Raw genomic sequence first — 24,087 nt, 5'->3', positions numbered from 1 at the left:
CAGAGAACTACTGACTGGGGTGCCCAGCCCACACCAATACATCTACAACACAGCCCCTACACTTAAGGCTTGGGGATCATTGTGGAAGATGGAATGGAAAGAGAAAAGAGAAAAGCAGGAAATCTGCTGCAAGGCTGTGTCTAGAAATGACAGGGAAGCTACATCCATGATACTCAACTATAAATAGTTGCCCTAACAAAACCTAACAATGACACCAGCTGGCAGGCCGTGGATGAGGGTAATCTCTCCAGACCCCATCCTTAGATGAGAAAATACAGGCCGTTAATAGCCGCTGAGAGAGGGAGAACTAGTCTGCCCTAGGGTGAGTGATCCAGTCCCAAGTGCTCACCCCTCAAAACACATCACACAACAGCAACACTAACTGTACTCAGCAGATTGCATGATGTATTTTTTTCACACATATGTGTAAGAATAATAACTAAAGAAACCATGGATTTGATAGGAGGGAGGCAGAACATGAGAGAGGTTGGAGAGAAGAGGGAAGAAATAATCTTTTGGGGGCGAGAGTTTTAAGACAAGGCCTCTCTGCGTAGACTTGGCTGTTCTGGAAATCGTTCTATAGACCAGGCTGGCCTGGAGCTCTGCTTGCCTCTGCCTCCCAAGTGCTATGATTAAGGCATGCGCTACCACTGCCCAGTTGATATGATTATATTTTAATTAAATACATTTAAAAGTATACTCTCTTTTTTATTTCTTATTTTATTTCTTCAAATTTTTTATTGATCAGGAGCTACTCTATTAAAAAATACAATTGAATCCCATCATTACTGTCACCATGCAAATGACCTGCAAAGAAAACTGCACACATGAATATTTTGTTCCCCATTTTCAATCAGGAAACAGTTGTCACTGATAAGCAGATAGTTCAGAGTCTGCTAAGAATGCTCAAAGTACACTGCTGCCCATGTTACAACCAAAGCTCACTGGGACATCTGTGGTCTGGACTGTTGCCTAAAGCCATGTTAATATCTGTGGTTTCAGAAGAGCTGGCCCCACACTTTGCCTGTGAGCACAGGGCAGGTAACATCAATACATATAAAATTTTAGGGTGGTGTACACCTTTAATTCCAGCATTAGGGAGGCAGAGACAGGCGGATCTCTGTGAGTTCAAGGCCAGCCTGGTCTACAGAGCGAGTTCCAAGACAGAGCTACAGAGAAACCCTGTCTCAAAAAAAAAAACAACCAATAAATAAATAATTTGAATTCTTTTTTTTTTTTTTTTTTTTTTTTTTTTTTGGTTTTTCGAGACAGGGTTTCTCTGTGGTTTTGGAGCCTGTCCTGGAACTAGCTCTTGTAGACCAGGCTGGTCTCGAACTCACAGAGATCCGCCTGCCTCTGCCTCCCGAGTGCTGGGATTAAAGGCGTGCGCCACCACCGCCCGGCTAATAATTTGAATTCTTAAAAGCACAGATTGTAATTACGATTAAGTCTGACTTCTGTAGGAAAACTAAAACAGCTTCAGACAGAAACTAACTGGCCCCAACAAAATGGAAGAAGGAATACTGGAAGAGACCAGCAAGAACGACAGCAGTTACGAAAACTCATGCTTTCTCCACTGTGTACTTCCAACCAGACATTCTGAAAGAGGGTGGCTTTCATCTGCTAAGTCACTAAAACTCTCTCAATTATTCAGCAGCAGTTTAATTAAGCTTTCTTCACTTTTTCCTAGACAGTCAAAGGTTTGTTTTAGCAAATACCAAGAAAAATATAATCATAATTAATTTAGTAGGAATAAAAATACATATCCTGCTTTATGATGATTCTTTAAATAGTCAATAATACAGATATTTAAGGCTATTTTTTAGGATTTATTTTTATGCTATGTGTATGAGTGTTTTGCGGGCGTGTAAGCGTACCACACACATGGATGCAGTGCACGCTGAGGCCAGAAGAGAGCACCAGATCCCCTGCAGTTCTAGAGGGTTGTAAAATGCCAGGCCCTCTTTAAGAGCAGCAAATGCCTGGTGTCTAAGCCATCTCTCTAGTCCCAATCCAAGACTATTCCGTCCACCGAACTGTTTAAAGAGATTTTATATCACTATATTCAATAGTTTATAAAAAGCAAGGAAAGGTTAGCGTGCATACTATAATCCCAGCACTCAGAGGCTGAACCAACAAGACTGCTGGGCGTCCAAGGCCTGCCTGGGATACACAGCAAAATCCTGTTTCAAAAGAAACTAAAAACGTCTGTTTAACCCTTAATGAGGTTGTGGTTTTGTTTGTTCTTCTATTGTTGTTGGTGTTTGAGACAGTTTATCACTGTGTAGCTCTGGATGACCTGGAACTCAGGGACTGTCCTGTTTTTGTCTCCTCAGTGTTGAGATTAAAAGCATGCACCACTACATCCTACCAACGTGGCTGATCTAAGTATTAGTCTGGGCTTTGGGACTAACGGCAAAGAAGAGTCTTCTCATTCAGAAAAAGGTGGGATCTCTCTTGCTCACAGGGCAAATATTTAGGTTCCTACTTTAAAAAGTTTTGTTTTGTTTTTTATGTCCATGATGGCCTGGAACTCCCAATCTTCCAGCCTACTTGTAGGTAATGTTGGCATTACAGGATCGTACAGTCATGCCAGCTGTCTATGCACATTTCCAGCTTAGTAATAAGTAAGCACTGCTTTCACAATGAGCCCCACAACTACCTAGTAACTTTTGCTTTGTTCAAAAGTTCTACTGTTGTTCAATAAAATTAACTTCAGACCTGTCAGAAACTGCGGAGGATGGCAATACACCTCTTTAACCTGAGTAACTAGAGGCCAACCTGAGCTATACAGAGAGTTGCCTTAAAACAAACAAACAAATAAACAAACAGGTTTTAGGGCAGGAGAGACAGACGGCTGAGCAGTTAGGAGCACCTGTTGCTTGAGACCCCCCAGGTTTGAATCTCAGCACTCCCCCACATGGCTGCTCCCAACACCTCTATCTCCCTTCTCAGGGATGCCACACCCATTTTGATCTCCCTGGGCACCAGGCTTGCAGAAGGTACATACACAGACATGCAGGTTAAATACTCATACATATAAAATTTTAAGAAACGTCAAAGGCTAGGCTGTAGCTCAATGATAGAGTGCTTAGCCAGAATGCTAATGAGTCTGAATTTGATCCCCAGAGCACTGAAGGAAAAAAATAGTAGAAACAACCAGGGGCCCAAGGTGGTGCAAACCTATAATCCTAGCACTCAGGAGGCAAAGACAGAAACCCTGGAAGATCAAGATTAGCCTCAGTTACATGAGATTCTTTTCAAAATATTTAAAAACTGCCAGGCGGTGGTGGTACACGCCTTTAATCCTAGCACTTGAGAGGCAGAGGCAGGCAGATCTCTCTAAATTGGAGGCCAGTCTGAACCCTTTCTCAAAAAACAAAACAAAACCAAAAAAAGTCAGGATGGTGATACATGCCTACAATACCAGCATTCGGATGATGGAAGGGTTATGAGTTCAACTGAGCCTGCCTGTGTTACATACCAAGACCCTGTCTCAAAAAAAAAATACTCCTGGGGGAGGAGGGAGGTGAGGTGGGAAAACTCAGTAGAGGGGAGAGAGGGGAAACTGGTCGGGATATATGTTAGAAAAGTTTTTTTTTTTTTTTTTGGTTTTTCGAGACAGGGTTTCTCTGTGGTTTTGGAGCCTGTCCTGGAACTAGCTCTGTAGACCAGGCTGGTCTCGAACTCACAGAGATCCGCCTGCCTCTGCCTCCCGAGTGCTGGGATTAAAGGCGTGCGCCACCACCGCCCGGCTAGAAAAGTTTTTTAATAAAATTTAAAAATGAAAAAGAAAAGAAAAAACAAAAACAAAAAAACCTACTCTTGGGGCTGAGAGTTGGCTCAGCAGTTAAGAGCACTGGTTGCTCTTCCATAAAATCCAGGTTCAATTCCTAGCACCCACATGGAGGTTCATAATCACCCACAAGTCCAGTTCCAAACAATCTGACACCTTCTTCAGGTACCAGGTACACTCGTGGTGCACAGACTTACATGTAGGCAAAATACTCATACATATTAAAGAAATTTTTTTAAAAATTTAAAACTGCTCCTAATAATATCAGACATAAGATTACAGAGAGACGCATTAAGATGATAGAACATGCCTGTAATGCTATCACTCAATGGGCTCAGGGAGAAAGATCTCCAGCTTAAAACCAGCTTAGGGCACAGAATGAGACTCTTGGAAAAAATTTAAATATAAAAAAGTCTGGCTCCAAGGTTTGTAGTTCACAAAACTGACAGTCTACATTTACTGGATCAGCAACAGTTGTAGAAAGGTCTTGGGGGAAAAAAAATCAAGTTTTTCCTACTCCATTTGCCCTGAATGGTATGTCCAGGTGCGATACATGGAGTCAAGACACTTTTACATTCCCAGAGAGTATTTTCCCTCTCCAGCTGGGAGAGATATATACTTTGTTAGACAGATATACACTTAGTTGTTATTTCTGTTTTTGTTTATTTATTATTTTATATTTATCTGTGTTTTGCCCTCAAGCGTAGCTGTGTGAGGGTGTCAGATCCCTTGGAACTGGAATTACACATAGTGTGTAAGCAGCCTGCTGTGGATCCTAGAAACTGAACTCAGGTCCTTTGCAAAAGCAGCAAGTGTTCTTAACTGCTGGGCCATCTCTCTAGTACCCAAGTCTCTTTCTGAAAGACGAAAATATAAACATTTACAATACAATGTGATCAACAGGATGAACAAACTTTGAATTCAGACCTCTAGATTCGAATTTTGATACTAATACTTAAATGTTTAACATTAGATATGTTATTAACAACTATGTAGAGGCTGGGAGACAGTTCAGGTGGTCAAGTATTTGCTATGCAGTCATGGGACCTGAACTGGATACCTAGAACCCATGCAAAAAAGTCAGGAATAGTGGTATATGCTTATATTCCCAACACTAGAGAAGCAGAAACAAGCAGATCCCCGGCCAACCAACCTAATCTAATCATTGACTGCCATTTAGAGACCTTGTTTCAGAAGGCAAGACAAGAGAGACTTACCTCCACACACAGATGCACACATGTGCACGCGCACACACATGCACACATGTGCATGCGTGCACACACACACAGATTATAATATAAATAAGTGTACATATGTAAATGTGTAAAGCATTAAGCATGATGGATTGCTGGCGGCTAGTTATAATCCTCATCTTAATACAATATAATCTATGAAACCATTATGATGAACTAGACTAGATGCCAGCTAACTTTTCTGTAACAAGATGGTAATTATTTTAGCTTTCTAAGTCATACAGTCTCTGTCATAACCAAACGCTGATGCACTGTGGAAGCGGCCATAATGGCAACACAGAAAGAGGTCAAAAGAAGGCATTTCATCCCCTGGAACTGGAATTATAGACTGTTGTGAACCGCCATGAGGGTGGTGAGAATTGAACACAGGTCTTTGCAAGAGCAACAAGTGTTCTTAAGCACTGAGCCAATTCTCCAGCCCTATGTATATGTATTTGTGTGTGGTGTACATGGAGGCCAGAAGAGGGCATTCCTGGAATTCCCTGGAGCTAGAGTGCCAGGTGCTTGTAAGCTGATGAGTGCTGGGAACCAAACTCATGTTCTCTGAAAGAGAACGTAAGTGCTCTTAACCTCTAAGCCATCTTTCTAGACCCCTTTTAAATAGCTTAACATCTCTGAAAATCAGAAGCCGCTGACAACATATTATTGTTACATATGTGTGCCAAGTTCCTGGAGCACTACTAATCTGAAAAAAAGAAAATTAAACTGAAAAAAGAATAAATAAAATTTATTACATGTGGAGAGATGTCTCAGTGGTTAAGAGTATTGGCTGCTCTTCCAGAGGACCTGAGTTCAATTCCCAGCAACCACATAGTGGCTCACAACCACCTGTAATGAGATCTGGCGCCCTCTTCTGGCCTGCAGGTACACATGCAGACTAAAACAGTGTACACATAATAAATAAAATCTTTTAAAAAGAAAAGGAATTAAGACAGGATCCCCTGAAATGAGAGTTATGGATGGTTATGAATCGCCAAATGGTTGCTGAGATCTGAACCAGTGTTATCCGGAAGAGCAGCCAGTGCTCTTAACAGTCAGTTGAACCACCTCTTCAGCCCCACTGAAACAACTTCTAATTTAAAATCTCCATTTGATAGATGGATCTAAAAAACACATATTGAGTGAGGTAACCCAGACCCAGAAAGACAAATATATGTATTCATTCATAAATGGATTCTAGACAGGAAAAAAACCAACCTACAGCACAGTCTGCAACCCAGAGAACCTAGACAACAAAGAGGACCCAAAGAGAGACACCCATGGATCTACATAGGAAGGAGGAAAAAACAAGACCTCCTGAGTAAACTGGGAGCATGAGGGTCACAGGAAGGGGCGGGGGAGAAAGGAGGTAGCAGAGAAAAATGTATAGCTCATTAAAAACAATTAAAAAAGAATAAAAAATAAAAATCAAATCTCCATTTGAGATTTGGTAGCCTGCAGTTTGGAATTCACACTCGTGTTTCCTCCGCCTGCTGAATGCTAGGACGACAGACTTGTACCAGTATGCCTTGTTTGACTTATTCCATTCTCAGCTGTAGTAAGGGTCCTTCAACAGACTACTTCCACTTTCCAGTAGTACACAAACAGTAGTGCTTCTTAATACAGACAACAGAAATAACAAGCCAAAGATGTTCATCAGGGAAATGGAGATACAAAGAACGTGATATCCATTCTTTGCATCTCCATTCTCCAGCACAGAAAAGACAGGGAGTAGCACTGCCTAGGCTTAGAGTCGAGCCTGACACAGAGCAAGTACCAGGCCATCCAGGGCTGTACAGGGAGACACTCCCTCAAAAAAATAGAGGTAGGGTGTGAGATAGCTCGAGGGGTATGGTGCCTGCTACCAAGCCTGAAAATGTAAGTTTAATCCCTAGACTCCACAGTGAAATGAGAGAACTAACTCTCGCAGGCTGCCCTCTGACATCCACATGTGCAACACACACACACAATCAATTAATTACCAACAGGTAAATGACTTTTAAATTTATGTATTTTTATGTATTTATTATGTATACAGTGTTCTGTTTGCATGTATGCCTGTATGCCAGATCAGGGCACCAGATCTCATTACAGATGGTTGTGAGCCATCATGTGGATTCTGGTAATTGAACTCAGGACCTCTGGAAGAGCAGCCAGTGCTCTTAACTGCTGAGATATCTATCTCTCCAGTCCTGTAAATAATTTTCTTTTTTAAAAAAAATATTTATTTATTTATTAAGTATACAATATTCTGTCTGTGTGTATGTCTGCAGGCCAAAAGAGGGCACCAGACCTCTTTACAAATGGTTGTGAGCCACCATGTGGTTGCTGGGAATTAAACTCAGAACCTTTGGAAGAGCAGGCAATACTCTTAACCACTGAGCCATCTCTCCAGTCCCCGTAAATAATTTTCAAAAGAGAATACAGACCTGAAGCCAAATAAATAGGTAAAAATACCTACACAATACCTACATACATAAGATAAAACTCATCCAATCCATCCAGTGGCATTGCTGGCACAGTTCATAGAAATAGGTGTGGAGGCCTTGGGAAAGGCAGGAGAGCTCAGGACAAAGCTAGGTAACACACGGAGAGAGACCATCAATAATTACTACTTGCTGAATGTATATGATTCATAACATTTAGTCAAAGAGATTAAGATTTGTGGTCAGCTTTCTGTACATTCTGCTTAAAACAACTACTCCACCCCAGATGATGGCATCATGAAATGAGCAAGTCTACCTGCCACCCCGGCAGGAAAACAGCCATCAGTCCCAGGTGGCTGTTCTGTGCCAGCATGGTGATGCACTCCCACAATGCCAGCACTCAGCCGGTGAGGCTACGATGGACTACATACATAGTAAGGACCTGTGCAAGAAACAAACAAAAGATCCCCCCTGCAGGGTAAAATCCCCCTTTCTTCTACCTCTGACCATGTTGTAGCAGCAGAAAGATGACGGTGATACAAGGCTGGCAGTTGGTGGAGTCCTTGCCTACCATGTTCTCCAGCACCAAGTATGGGTGGGGCAGAATAAATGCATCAATGCCCAGTATCATTAACTATAAAAAGTGGGCTTCCCCAAAGACTTCCTAAAAGTATTCTAATTGTGGCATTTACAAGTTAACTGTCTCCTAAAAGGGCAGAATGAAGGAAAACTTGTCTAAGTATCAGTGTAAGTAGATGGTGACTAGACGGTCTCCCTGAGATACTTGGTTGGGCAGGAGTTAGACACTGTTCAGTGTTGTTGAACACTACAAGTCCACTGTAATGTTTGCCTTTATTGAAAGCACCCCTTTAGTGTTTACTCTCCCTTTAAATAAGCTAAGGTATTGGGAGCCAGAGCCATTTGGTTCTTTAACTAACAGCTGTTAGACCCTTCCCTTATCCCCCACCAAACTTCAATGGAGGACAACACTCACGCCAGCACTAGCTGCTTTGAAGTTTCTGTGGCTGCCTTGAGGAATCTGCATAGCAATCACAGCTGGTTGCTGCTTAAACAGGCACCGTACCAGCCACGAGTGTTTGAAAAGCTAGTGCTAGACATGTGCGTGCCACCATGAGCCTCAGTGGACTCTAAATGACCCTGCAGCTGTTTCCATCCAGGCTAGAAGAGAGGCAGGTCCTCTGAAGCAAGTCCCTTCAACATGGGGGACTGTAGTGGATTGGCACAGAGTCTTTATTTACATGAGGGTCTCCTATGATTGGTGCAAACACCCTTGCCACACACACCCATTTTCCTGTGTTGCCCCCTACTGCTGGAACATTTGGCCCAATAAAAGATGGGCTGGTGCACATCTGTAATCACAGTACTCCAGAGGCTGAGGCAGGAAGATGAACCCAAAAGAACTAGAAAATGGAGGTCATCAACAAGATGAAGCCTGTGAGATTCTTGATGAAGCTGAGACATGAACCTATAATCACTGGATTGAAGAATGGAACACAGGGCCATGGAACAATGACCAGCATAGATCAATCAGCACGGACACATGCTGGAAAATAACCTGCACAGTAAGAAACAACAAGTATTTGAGGAACGGCACTTAATTAATCCATTACCAACAGTTTGCCAGTGGATAGCCTACTTGTGGATGCTGGCTCTAAGAAAGGAGGCTGCTGCAGGAGGCAGAGGTAGAGGAAAAGGATGTGGTCTGGCAGAGGAAGAGGGACTCCCTAATTAATAATGTCTCTCACAATTACTATTCCAAGGGCTTTTATTAACTGGTTTTTTATTAATTGTTTACTTATCTTTTATTTTATATGTATGCGTATGTAATTGTATAAGTTTATGTGTCCGACATGCATGCAGGATCCTGTGGAACAGAAGAGGGTATTGGATCTCCTGGAACTGGAGTTACAGAGTCACCATGTAGGTGCTGGAATTCAAACCCAGGTCCTCTAGAAAAGCAGTCAATGCTCTTAACCCCTGAGTTCCAGTTCCAGTTTGGAAACCTTTTTCTCTCTTTCTGTTTGTGTATCTGCCATGTGGGTATGGATGCCCACAAAGGCCAGAAGAAGATCCTCTGGGGCTGGAGTTGCTGTGAACCAAACTGGATCCTTTGGAAGAGCAAAAAAGTGGTCTTAAATACTGAGCCATCTCTCCAGCCCCAAATCTGGTATATTTCTTATACAGGTTCTGTCTTTGTTGTTGTTTGTTTTTTGAGACAGGGTTTCTCTGTAGCTTTGGAGCCTATCCTGGAATTAGTTCTTATAGACCAGGCTGGCCTCAAACTCATAGAGATCTGCCTGCCTCTGCCTCCCAAGTGCCCCCACCACCCGGCATGTTTGTCAGTTTTTAATAAGTATAGACATGAAGGGAAGAAGAAAAAAAACCTCAAGTGATCTTTTACTGGCCCCTTTTTTGGTTGTTATTGCTGAGAATAGAATCTAGACCCTCGCATACAGCAAGCAAGAGCTTTACCATTGAGTACACTCACATTCAAAGGCTTCTTGGTTTTGCTTGTTGTTTTTAAAAATTGAGATGGGGTCTCATGTAGTTCAGACTGGCCTTAAATTTACTAGGTAGCCAAGGCTGACCTTGAATGTCCTCTACCCCCACTGAGTTCCGAGGTCAAAGGTACTGGCCCTTTCTAGCCTACTTTTGTCCTTCACCATCAGTTGAGAGGACTGGGCTAGAACAAGAAAGGACAACAGAAGCAGCAGCAAGTGTTAGCAGGCTGAAGACAGCAACAGTGACAGTGGAGGAGCAGCAGTAGCCACAAAAGGGTAGCTGAAGCAAAACAGCAGGGAGTGGAGGCCTCAGGGACACCAACGGACAAAAGAAGAGAAACTACAGGGCCTGGTCACTGGAAGACTTCCAAAGAGCCAACTCTAAAAAGCCAAGGAGTTCAGACACCTAGGACTGAGGATTCTGAGAGCCCAGACCTGAGTCACAGTACCATCACTACAGGGCCAGGGGTTCAGCACCTGAGGCCTAGGCAGGAGCTACGCACGGGACAGGGCCATCTGCTGTTCGTCGCTGTTGTCAGCTGCCCGCCACACACTGCTGCTGGAAGCTAGCTGCCAAGTGATCACGCTAATGGCTGTTAAAGCCCAGAGCAATAAGCTTCAAGTAGACTGCCTAAAACTGTGTGCTGATAACTTCTAACACGTAGAGCAGCAGGCCCTAAGCATCCAGAGCTTATAAAAGTCTAGGAATCCACCAGTCCAACCTAGATCCTGGCACTCCATGGCTCGAGGACTGTCAGCTTTTCTTTGCCTACCCACAATTCCTCCCTGGGTAGAGCATTAGGACCCCAGCAGATAACAGAGGCATTGGGGATGACTTAGACACTGATGATTTAGGACATTAAGAGCAAAATATCAACACTGGCAGTTAAAACTTTAATTGACAATAAATATAGATTTTGTGGTTTCACCTCCTACTTTGGAAAACGTAAGCACCATTTCCTGCCAATGCAGGTAACGATAGCAAATGTGATCCTAACTGTAGGATCAGCTAATATTTACTGAGTACAAATCATGTACACTAACAGAGCCAAGTGTTCCTAGCCACTGGCTCAATAGTCATACGGAATCTGAGGCGGCAGGATAAGAGTCTAAACCTAGTACCAGGCCGGTCTTGGCAACAGAGACCTGTCTCAAAATTAATCAATTTAATTAATTCTAGAAATGGAAGAAAGATTTCAATATACATTCCTCTAAAAAAAATACAGAAAGAAAAAAACACATGACAAGACACTCAACTATGGTCTGGAAAATTAGATGTCACAATGGTAAAGAGTACTTACTGCAGAGGACCGGGGTTCAGTTCCCAGCACATGTGGCAACTCACAACTGTGGGTCACTCCAGTTCCAGGGGATCCGTGCCCTCTTCTGTCCTCCATGGATTGCTGCATGCACATATGCACATAAACTCACCCAGGCACTTACACATACACAAAGTTTTTAAAAGATGCTCAACATTAACCAGGCAGTGGTGGCGCACGCCTTTAATCCCAGCACTTGGGAGGCAGAGGCAGGTGGATCTTTGTGAGTTTGAGGCCAGCCTGGTCTACAAGAGCTAGTTCCAGGACAGGCCCCAAAGCTACAGAGAAACCCTGTCTCGAAAAATCAAAGAAAATAAATAAATAAATAAATAGATGCTCAACATCACTAGTCAGTAAAGAAATGCAAACCAGAACTGGGCAGTAACGATGCACACCTTTAATCCCAGCACTTGGGAGGCAGAGGTGGATGGACCTCTGAGTTCTAGGTCAGCCTGGTCTACAAGAGCTAGTTTCAGGACAGGCTCCAAAACCACAGAGAAACCCTGTCTCGAAAAACAAAAACAAAAAACCTCACAAAATCCCACAAAACCCACACAACTACATACCACTTCACACCTAAGATGTCTACAGTAACAATCACAAGCAGGTGGGTGGGACAGGAGCAGGGCTACAGAGGATGTGGAGAAATTAACACACTGTATTACTAGTGCAACATAAAATGGTGCATCTGTGGAAAACTACGTGGTAGCTCCTCAAAATCCTAGTCTCGAATTCCTACTCAGCTCATCAATTCCACTCAGCTGTAGATGGACCCAGGACTGAGAACAGGCACTCAGCCGAAAGCTCAGGAAAGCTCACTGGGACAACAGCTCAGGGAGGCTTGCTCAGCATTTCTTTTTTCCTATTTCTTTTTGTTTTTTGTTTTTCAAGACAGAGTTTCTCTGTGTAGCCCTGGCTGTCCTGAACTCTCTCTGTAGACTATGCTGGCCTGGTCTACTCTCGGAGATCTGTTTGCCTCTGCCTCCTAAACATTGGGATTAAAGGCATGTACCGCCAGCACTATCTCACTATATATCCCTGACAGGCCTAGAACTTGCTAGGTAAACCAGACTGGTCTCAAGAACCAGAGTCAGGCGATTGTGGTGCATGCCTTTAATTCAGCACTTGCTAGGCAAAGGCAGGCAGATCTCTGTGAGTTCTACAAGAGCTAGTTCCAAAAAAACAAACAAACAAAAACAAAAAACAAAACAAAAAAACAAAAACACAGCGATCTATCTGCTTCTGTCTCTGAGTGTTGGGATTAAAGGAATGAACCCCCAAGCACTTTTCATAATAGCTAAAGGTAAAAATGACCAATAGTCAAAAGAGAAATAAAATATGCCATCCATATAAAATAAATAGCATTGGGCGATGGTGGCGCATGCCTTTAATCCCAGCACTCAGGAGGCAGAGGCAGGCGGATCTCTGTGAGTTCGAGACCAGCCTGGTCTACAGAGCTAGTTCCAGGACAGGCTCCAAAGCCAGAGAAACCCTGTCTCGAAAAACCAAAATAAATAAATAAATAAATAAATAGCATTTAGCCACAAAAATGAGTAAGAACCTGACAGAAATACTGTGAACTATAATACTATTCAATAGATTTTCATTTTGGGTATCAAACGGCAGTCCCCTTCAGCTGAGGTAGAAGGATCAGAAGTGTGACTGCAGCCATGATTACATAGGGAGATTGTGTCTCAGGAGAGAGAAAACTATTTATAATGACACTTATACATGCAAATGCTACAAGGAAACCCATTACACTGTATATTTACTCTAAAAAATTAATACAATTAATAATCTTTAAAAGTTAGGTATGATTATAATTCTGGGACTGGAGAGATGGCTCAGCAGTTAAGATCACTGGCTGCTCTTCCAGGGGAGCCAGGTTTGGTTCCTATCACCTACATGGTAGCTCACAGCCTTCTTTAGTCCCTTGAGCTCCAATACCCTCTTTTGGCCTCCAAGTATGCCAGACAAGTACATTGTGTACAGATTGCATGTAGACAAAATATCCATACACATTAAATAAAAAAACAATTTCTTACCAAAAGCAATCTACAGATTCAACGCAATGCTCATCAAAATCCCAGCAAAATTCTTCAAAGACCTCGAAAGAACAGTACTCAACTTCATATGGAAAAGCAAAATACCCAGGATAGCCAAAACAATCCTGTACAATAAAAAAAAAAACTTCTGGAAAAGCAAAATATCCAGGATAGCCAAAATAATCCTGTGCAATAAAAAAAACTTCTGGAAAAGCAAAATACTCAGGATAGCCAAAACAATTCTGTGCAATAAAAGAACTTCTGGAGGCATCACAATCCCTGACTTCAAGCTCTACTACAGAGCTACAGTACTGAAAACAGCCTGGTACTGGCATAAGAACAGACAGGAGGACCAATGGAACTGAATAGAAGACCCGGATATCAATCCATACATCTTCAGACACCTGATTTTTGACAAGGAAGCAAAAAATATCAAATGGAAAAAAGAAAGCATATTTAACAAGTGGTGCTGGCATAACTGGATATCAACATGTAGAAGAATGAATACTGTTATTCTTTCGGTCCCTGCCCTGGCCACGCCCACTCCTTTTAACCTCTGACCTCGCCCGCCAGTGCTCTCTCCCTGTGCTCTCTCCTGGTGTACACGCGGGGCTCTGCCTCTCTCCTCCCTCCCTCCCACCCTCCCTCTCTCTCTCTCTCTTTCTCTCTCTCTCTCCCTCCCTCCCCCTTTTTAATAAACATTTATGGCTATTTTCTGTGTTTATATGTCTGACCCGCCGCGTGCGTGCCCTCCCACTGGTGAGAAGCTGTAGAGCCCCGCCCAGCACTGCTGGGACCCGCCGGAGTTTGCTGCGGGGCGGGGGACCCGAGGGATATTTTTTTAAGAATAAGAAATACAGACCCATATCTATCACCATGCACAAAACTCAAGTCCAAATGGATCAAAGACCTCAACATAAAGCCAGCCACACTGCACCTTATAGAAGAGAAAGTGGGAAGTATACTTGAATGCATTGGCACAGGGAACCACTTCCTAAACAGAACCCCAGCAGCACAGACATTGAGAGAAACAATTAATAAATGGGACCTCCTAAAACTGAAAAGCTTCTGTAAAGCAAAGGACACAATCAACAAGACAAAACAGCCTACAGAATGGGAAAAGATCTTCATCAATCCCACATCAGACAGAGGTCTGATCTCCAAAACATACAAAGAACTCAAGAAATTGGACACCCACAAAAAAAAAATGGAGTACAGACCTAAACAGAGAACTCTCAACAGAGGAATCTAAAATGGCTGAAAGACACTTAAGGAAATGTTCAACATCCTTAGTCATCAGAGAAATGAAAATCAAAACAACTCTGAGATTCCATCTTACAACCAAAAGAATGGCAAAGATCAAAAACACTCATGACAACTTATGCTGGAGACGTGGGGAAAAGGGAACACTTCTGCATTGCTGGTGGGAATGCAAGCTGGTACAACCCATTTGGATGTCAGTGTGGCAATTTCTCAGAAAATTAGGAAACAGCCTTCCTCAAGACCCAGTAATACCACTTTTAGGTATATATCCAAAGAATGCTCAATCGTGCCACAAGGACATGTGCTCAACTATGCTCACAGCAGCACTGTTTGTCATAGACAGAAACTGGAAACAACCCAAATGCCTCTCGATTGAAGAATGAATAAGAAAAATGTGGTACATTTACACAATGGAGTACTACACTGCAGAAAAAAATGACAGCTTGAATTTTGCAGGAAAATGGATGGAGCTAGAAAACATTATTTTGAGTGAGGTAACCCAGACATAGAAAGACAATTATCACATGTACTCACTCATAGGTGGTTTTTAAACAGAAAGCAAAGAAAGCCAGACTACAAACCACAATCCCAGAGAACTTAGACAACAATGCGGAAACTAAGATTTACAAAGATTTAATCTACACGGGAAGTAGAAAGTAGAAAAAGACAAGATCTCCTGAGTAAATTGGGAGCATGGGGACCTTGGAGGAGGGTTAAAGGGAGAAGGAGCGGGGAGGGAAGCGGAGAAAAATGTAGAGCTCAATAAATATCAATAAAAAATAATTAAGGCCATGTACAGTGCTCTCACACCTGTAATGCCAGTACTGGCTAGAACAGAAAAAAAACTATTAGTTAAACGCCAGCCTGGTCTACAAAGTAAGCTCTATGGGGAGAACCTATCTCAAAAGACTAAAAGCCAAAACAAAAAAACTTCAGTTATCAAGAAAATTAATAATAAAAAATTAATAATATACTTTTGCTATTTCACAGTAGCCAGTAGAATATGTAAGAATTCTTCTATATTCTCAGTTTCATTGTCTAATCAAAGATGTAGGGCTGGAGAGATGGCTCTGCAGTTAGAGCTCTGGTTGCTCTTGTAAAGGCCCTGGGTTCAGTTCCCAGCACACATGTGGAGGCTCACAACCATCTCTAACTCCAGTTCCGGTGGATGTAATTCTGACTGACCTCCACAGGCACTACACGCACATGATGCACATATCAAACATCCACACACATCAAATAAATAAAACTTTTTTAAAAGAAAGAAAACAAAATATTATATAACTGAACCTTATTATAAACACTGTCAACCTAATAAGAAATTAGGCAAACCATCTCAAAAAAATGTTTGAATCTAACCTAATATCAAGGCTGGGTCTAAGCTAATGCTGACTTAGTCCTATGGTGGCTCTACGTCATCAACTGCTCAGAACATAAACACATTAGTTGTAAACAAATTCCACTATTTTCATTAAGTACAACAGACCCAGTGGGTGTGGTGGTACACACCTTTAATCCCATCACTGGGGGGAAGTCTGTGAGTTCAAGGCCAATTGGTCTACAGGGCAAGTTCTAGGCCAACTAAAACTGAACAGTGAGAATCTGTAACAAAATTAAAATTTTAATTCATTAATTAAAATATAAATGTAACAAAGTCCGTCATGCTGAGATCCTTACATAAAGGGTTTGTTCAGAATATGCAGGGAGGCTACAAAGGCAATTTATTATTCTGTCACACACTAATGCATACGTAGAACTTAGGTCACAGTAGGCCAGCTAGACCCAGCTGTGTGCTGAGCACAGACCAAGTGGGTAATTCAAAGGAGAGCAGTGCTCTACAGTTAACAGTAGGCTTACAGGGGCTGGAGAGACGGCTCAGAGGTAAAGAGCACTGACTGCTCTTCCAGAGGTCCTGAGTTCAATTCCCAACAACCACATGGTGGCTCAAAACTATCTATAAAAAGATTTGGGGTCCTCTTCTGGCCTGTAGCATACACGCAGGAAAAACCCTGTATACATAACAAATAAAAATCTTTAAGAGAGAGAGAGAGAGAGAGAGAGAGAGAGAGAGAGAGAGAGAGAGAAGAGTAGGCTTACAACAGTAGCGAGCCAGTACAGACCCATATGTATTCAACACAGAAGACACTGCAGATTTTACAAACTGATGTTTTCACTGCTACCCAGACCAACAGGAACTAATAGCAGCAGTATTTTCAAGTTTAAATGTTCTTTCATATTTATATTCTGCTCAAATACATAACGAAGCGCACTCAAAACCCACTCCCACGAGCTGCCATGCTATACATGAACACTGACAGTAAATACTGGCCACTGGTGAATCCTTACTAGTCAAAAACCTAAGAGATTTTTAAACCTCAAATATGTAAAATAGTTCAGGACCAATTCAAGTATCAAGCAGTTAGCCTGGGCTTCAGACAAACGCCTCCACAGTGACTGTGGCCTAACCAAGTTTCCACAGCGCTCCAGGCAAACAGCATATAAACCTACAGCCACTTTGAGGCCCAAAAATCATCGGTAAGAGGTAGGAATAATTAACTTCCGAAAGACATTTAGAAAGTAATAAAATGAGAGGTGAGACCATCCTAAGGGACATTTTGCTTTATATTTGGTATAATGTGACGATTCATATCCATATGAGAAAAAATGGAATCAAATTACAAATATTTGAAGTAGCTGGGTATAGCATCATACATCTGTAATCTCAGGATACTAAGGCGGGATTGTCTCAAATGTCCAGGTCAGCCATGATAGACCAGCCTAGACCACACAGTAAGACCCTGTCTAAAAACAAAAGCAAAACTGAACAAAACTTTCAAGCATATGCCAGCAGTCAGATCATTTTCAACGAATGAACTAGATATAAAAGATCAACAGTAGGCTGGGCATTGCTGGCACACACCTTGATCCCAGCACTTGAGAGGCAGAAGCAGGTGACTTTGAGGCCAGCACTGTCTAAAGAGTTCCAGGACGGCCAGAGCTACAAAGAGAAACCTGGTCTCAAAGCAAACAAAAACAAACATACAAGCAAAAAACATCAATAGTAACCAGCAACTGATACGTGTAAAACCTCTTTAAATGAAGAAAAAATGTTTACCCAAGCAAGTGTACCGGAAATTTGCTACATTATTGATGCTTTTTTCAGATAGGTACAACACTCTGAAGATAGCATCACATTTGCATATGTGGATAAAAAGATCTATATAGCATAAATGGTCCCTTCTACATCAAAAAGAAGAAAACTGAGAAAAAAAACATTTTCTTTGAAATCATTTCTACAAGTGTTCTGCCAGTATAAACAAAGTTAGTGAGCAAGCCCCACCTTATACATAAGGTGGAGTGCTAACTTCAGGGGGTCAAGCAATGAAATTACCAGCCTAAAAGAACTTAAGCTTCCTCGAAACAAAATGCAAAGCAAGGCACATGGCACACATCTGAAAGGAAAACGGAAGAGGGCAACACTGAGCTCACAGCCAACCTGGAAGACCGTCAAGACTGCCATGGTGGCACACGTCTTTAATCCCAGTGGTAATAAAGTTAGAGGCAGGCAGATCTCTGAGCTCGAGACCAGCTCCAGGACACGCAGGGCTCCACAGGCCAACCTAGACTCCATACTGAACCCCACGCCAGTTTGGGCTACAGAGTGAGCACTTGTCTCACAAAACAAGCAGATAAATAGAAGGTGGAGCGGCACCGGCTTATCATCCCAGCACTTGGGGAGCAGAGACGGGAGGATCTGGAACTCAAAATCATCCTAAACTGCATTATTAAATCTGAGGCCTGTCTGGGCTACATGAGACCTGGTGTCAAAGGAAAGAGACTTTCCGAATACGGTAATTCTTTGTTGTTGTAGTGTGTTTTGTGAGATGGCCTAGGCTGAACTTGAACTAGACATTCAGTCTTACGACTTAAGACTCCAAAATTTTGGATTGAAAGTACAAGCATACCTGGCTTGATCCCAGCAATATCACTAAAAACTGAAAGATAGTCCAAAGAGGTAAAGCAACATAAATGTCCACTGAGGATAAATAAACAAAAGGCAGTGTGGGAGAATACAGTAGCAAACACCTGGCCTCAGCTATCTAGGAAATGAGCCAAAGCTGGGCGGTGGCGCGCGCCTTTAGTCCCAGCACTTGGAAGGCAGAGGCAGGTGGATCTCAGTGAGTTCGAGGCCAGCCTGGTCTACAATGCGAGTTCCAGCACTGCCAAAACTGTTAACTGTTACACAAAGAAACCCTGCCTTGAAAAAGAGAAAGAGATGAGGCAAGAGGCTTATTTGAACCCAGGAACTCAATGGTATATTGCATATGGCCCTAAATTCAATCCCCAGTGCACATGGGCAGGTACACACACACATACTCACACATACTCACATGGTGGGGATGGGGGGATAATACAGGATTCCATTATCTATCAAATACACAGAGTAGTCAAACTCATGGAGGTAGATAGTAGAATGGTGATTGACAGGCTTAGGGGAATAAGGAGTTGTTGTTTGATACACAGGGAGTTTCCCTTTCAGAACAAAAAAGTTCACGAGAGGGCTGGAGAGATGGCTCAGTGCTTAAGAGCATTGCCTGCTCTTCCAAAGGTTCTTAGTTCAATTCCTGGCAACCACATGGTGGCTCACAACCACCTCTGTAAAGAGGTGCCCTCTTCTGGCCTGCAGACATGCACACAGACAGAATATTGTATACAATAATAAATAAATAAATATTAAAAAAAAAAGTTCACGAGATAGCTGATGGTGTCCAGCCATGTGAAAGCACCTAATACTGTGGTCTGCGCATTTAAGACGGTTAAAACGTCCGCTAATATGATTCTGGTTCAATAAATAAATAAATTAAATAGTAAAATTTTGCGGTATGTTTGTTTCAGATGAGGTGTCACTGTGTAGACCTGACTGAACTGGATGTATAGTTTACCACAGTAATAAAAAAACAAGAAAGAATAAACCCTTGTGGCAAAATATCAAGGAAAGCAGAAAGGTGACCAGGCACGCTTCGCTGTCTAGAGACCAGATGATTCCCCAGGAAGTCAGGGCCTCACTACAAAGGGGATAGAGCTCTCAATGGCGCCGAGCACACACGGAGCAGCAACAGTGGGGAAGGCTGAGTCCTACTCTACAAGGTCCTTCGGTTACATGGTCACATGAGGAGTAGACTCCTTCCCTGAAACAGAGCAAACACAAGCTTTACTTCAGTCTCCGGGGAAAGCAGCAAGACTGATATAAGCAGCTGCACTTCTAAGAGAGACTAAAGCGGTCCAAACGAGCGGAGTCTTTTCCACTCCCAGCTTTCACGTGGTGGTTCTGCAGCGGGAAACTACAGTAGCAATTTAAAAAACAGTTAATATAAATTTCTTTTGACGCCAACATTGAGTGACTACACAGTTTAGCACACGAAACACATAAAACCTCAACAAAAGAAGACTTCCGCGTCCCCTCCGTTACTAACCAGCTTCTGAAGCCTAACCAGGCTCCCTGGATCGTGCATGCGTGCTGATGTTTTGGCTGGTAACCTGCAGCGCCTTCCTCAGGCCCTAGCTGTTTCTGTTCTTCTCATTCTGGGTTTCCAATAGCATCTTGTCTATATTTAGAAGTAATGCCAGTATCAACTGTGGGATCAACAGGTGCTTGGAGAGCACTTGAGCACTGAGCAGTTCTCAATTGTATTCCCGAGACAATTAGTTCTGGCTCTGCTCCTGCTGTCTTGACTTCTCTAAGTTTGAGTACCATGTACACTACATAAACTAGACTAAACAGAAAAAGTGTGATCACAAGGCAAATCTTAGTGAGATGCTTTTAGCATTAAAACTAGAACCTAGAAACTTTAAAACCAAAGGAGCAATAAATTTTCCAAAGATTCTACAGATGGAATTGTTTGCCTACGAACCAATCAAGCAAAAGCGTCATCTGCATCAGTCAGGCGTGGTGGTTCATACCTGTAATCACATCTGGGAGGTTAAGACAAAAAGATTAAGGAGAACTTGGGCTATATTACAAGACCAAAAAAACAGAGGATGGCAGGGGATGGGAGGCAAGAATGAAACAAATGACTATTATCATATTGGACTCAAGTTAAAGCCAGATCATACTGCTTTTTATCAATCAAGATAGGGAGCAGAGGAGCTTGAGAGATGGCTTAGCAGTTAAGCTCGTCCAGAGGAGTTTGGCTCCCACATCAGGAAGCTCACAGCTACCTGTAACTTTTGCTACAGAAGATGTGACACCTCTTCTGGCCTACAGCATACACACTGCAGACGTGCGTGCACACAGACACAGACACACGTCTTTTTTTTTTGGAAAGTATAAGGATGGATACACCAGTTCATTCCTGCAATTCCAACAATTGGGAGACTGAGATAAGAGGATCACATAGTTCCAAGTGAGTCTGGGCTTTAGTAAAAGCCTGTGAAGTTCAGCCAGGCATGACTGCTTCTTTGGCCCAAACTGAGCCTGAGACAGAAACAATTACTATGAATTACAGACCAGATATTGAGTGTTATCATCTCAAAAAATTTTTTAATCGAAAACCATTGGACTATTGAGAAGATCAGAGTTCGATTCCCAGTAGCCATTTCAGGAGGCGCAAAACTGTCTCTCCAATTCCAGGGAAGTCAACCTCCTCTTCTGGTCTCTGGGGCACTGCGCTCACATGTACAAACACACTGACATGTATAATTTAAAATAATAAATAAGATTTTTTTTTCCCCCGAGACAGTGTTTCTCTGGGCTGAGACAGTGTTTCTCTGGGTAACAGCCCTGGCTGTCCTGGAACTCGCTCCGTAGACCAGGCTGGACTGAGCTCACAGAATGCCTGTCTGTCTCTGATTTCCAAGTACTAAGATTAAAGGCATGCGCCACCACCACTCCAGCAAGAATTTTTAAAAGTGTAATTGGATATGATTTTTGAATATTTATAAGGTAGCCTAATGTTGCTTGCTATCAGAAACATAGCTGACACTCCTTTTATCCCGGCACTCAGGAGGCAGAGGCAGGCAGATCTCTGTGAGTTCAAAGCCAACCTGGGCTACCAAGTTCCAGGACAGGCTCCAAAGCTACAGAGAAACCCTGTCTCAAATAACCAAAAAAAAAAAAGAAAGAAAAAGAAAGAAAGAATAAAATAAACATAGCTGAAAAATATAAAATGCCCAGAAATTTTTAGTTTAGATGAGTCAGCAAAAGGAAACACCTCACAAATGAAAAGCTGAACAGAGATCTATGAATATGTAATGCTAATGACAACTTCAAACTCTGCAATCTTCTAGTTAGTGCTGTATCAGATTCTGTCTTGGAATGCAAGTATCTAGAAAATACAAGTCCAACATCATGGTCCACACCTGTAATCCCAGAATTTGGGGAGTCTGGGGCAAAAGACACTTCAAGAGGAACTGGGTTACACAGTTGGTTCCAAGCCAGGCTGAGAACCCTCCAAAGGGTGGAGGTGGGGGGAGAAGTGGATACAAATTCCACAACCCAGAAATACTTTCTCACAGTATTCCCGGGGTCACCTTACCTCAAACTGGAAGGTACTCAGACCGCTGGATCATTAGGAATTAGCACCCACTGAACAATTTCTCAAAAACCCCAATTCTCTTCCCCAAGCACAAAACCAAAATTAGATGGCTTATGAACATTTCTCACTGGAAAACTGAAATTCTAACAAAGATCAAACAATTAGATTTTCATCACAGCTTTCCACTCCAAACACCTTGAACTCTGCAGCATTAGTGACCTCACTCCTAGCAAGATATTTCTGGTAATGTGTCCTCTCCCGCTTCAATAAATGCAGAAAAATTATGTAGTCTGGTGAGCTGATCGGGAATAAATATTACAGCTTTGTCTTCCAATAAAACTGACTACAAATAATTATAAAATTATTGAAAGACTGGCTTGCATGACTTAGCAAGGGGCCAAGTCTAAAACTAACCCACTTTCTAAAAAGATCCAATAGTGCACTTATCCGATACTGTGCTTTAATTTAAAACCAAACTCCTATCTCTTTGCCTCTCTTTGCCTTCTCAATTCTCAAATTCCTAAATTGTTCTTCTATCCTTTAAGACCCATGACGGCACTTGCGTCCTAAGGACCGCTGACACCCAAGCAGAAGGTTTTTCATCCATGCCCATTTCGCTGTACTTCACATTTCTAATTACCTATTATTTCATTCTTTTCGATCACACTCGTAGTTTTCTAAACCCAGTACCGCACACGCTCAAGCCAGAGCCCCCTCACTCCATTGTTTCTCTGGCCTATCCTTTGGAAACTCCGCAACTCGGACCCGTGTGCTTCGCTCGCCCCTTTAACTCCACAAACCCTCCGCCCGCTGCACGCTGCAGGTCCCGAAGGGCTCACGGTCCTCCTCCTCTCGGTACCCCACCCCCCAACAACTGCTCCCTACCTCGAGCCCCCCGCTCCACCTCTGGCCCCTCTCACCCCGCCACCCACTTCACCCAACACCCTCAGCCTCACCTAGCCCGGGCTCCCTGCAGCCGCCGCGTCCCCCAGTTCCGGGCGCTGCGTCCCGGACGCTCCTGGGTCTGGGATGAGGAAAGAGCCACCGCCTCCTCCTCGTCCTCGTCCCCGGGAGCTGCCGCCGTCGCTGCCGCGCTCCTCCCCGAGCTCGCCCAAGGCCCGCCGCCGCCCCGCCCCTACGGCCGCCTTCCCCGCTTCCCTCGTCCGCCGGGCGGCGGGCAGAGACTCGCTGGAGCGGCTGCGGCCGGAGTGCCCGCGGATCCACAGCGACCCTCGCCCGCACTCGCGCTGCTCGCCCCTCGCCCCGCCTCGGAGCCCGCGCGCGCGCGTGCGCCCCAGCCAGCCAGAGCGCAGGGCGCGTACTCGCGCCAGCGCGACGCCACTGCGCCGCGCGCGAGGAGGTTGCGGCCGAGAGGCGCGCGAGGGAGACCTGAGCCGGGGGACCTGGCCCGAGGGCGCGCGGCCCGCAGGGGACGCTGGGCGGTCGGGTTACCGCTCGTCTCGGGCGCTCGTCCTTCGCGCCGGTTTCGCGTGCCCGAGTTGCGGGAAGCCGGGGTGCGGGTCAAGGGCCAAACAAGAAGGAACGGAGAATGAGTGGAGGCGCGTCCGCGTGCGGGACAGCCAAGAAGCTAGGTGAAGCGGCCGGGCTAAGGGTGGGCGATTGCGCGCCCATCAGTGAAGAGCTGAGCGGGAACTGGCGGAAAGAGCCGAAACTCTCCGGAGGTGGCCGAAGGTTCCCAAAGGGGCACCTAGCGCTTTTTGCTCCAGGTCCGCAGGGAGGTCAGTCCTCTCTGGCCGAGTACTATTCAACTGCTCACGACTATGCCCTTTAACTTTGACCCCTTCCGGACTCACCTTCTGCTTCTAAAGGTCATTCCAGAGCCACGGGCCACTCAGCCTAGTGGAAGAGGGTCAGATCAGGAGAGAGGATGTACAGGCAAACAACCTCACATCCCTCAACGTGGCAGTATTTAATAACGCCTACTGTGG

The 24,087-nt window shown here is 43.7% G+C and overlaps 1 protein-coding gene across 1 annotated transcript in view; it reads right to left on the bottom strand.

Annotated features, from left to right (window-relative positions):
• The window catches only part of Spats2 (spermatogenesis associated serine rich 2), a 67,135-nt gene extending 43,903 nt beyond the window's left edge, over positions 1–23,232 (bottom strand). The window contains exon 1 of the mRNA XM_075960597.1: positions 23,095–23,232. The gene's annotated coding sequence lies outside the window, so the exon portion shown is untranslated. The remainder of the gene's footprint in view (positions 1–23,094) is intronic.
• Positions 23,233–24,087: the final 855 nt, after the last annotated feature.

Source organism: Microtus pennsylvanicus, chromosome 2 (genome assembly GCF_037038515.1).
Source record: "Microtus pennsylvanicus isolate mMicPen1 chromosome 2, mMicPen1.hap1, whole genome shotgun sequence".
In the NCBI taxonomy this organism is placed as follows: Eukaryota; Metazoa; Chordata; class Mammalia; order Rodentia; family Cricetidae; genus Microtus; species Microtus pennsylvanicus.
Note: the sequence above shows the minus strand (reverse complement) of the source record. Positions and strands in the feature narration are given on the sequence as shown.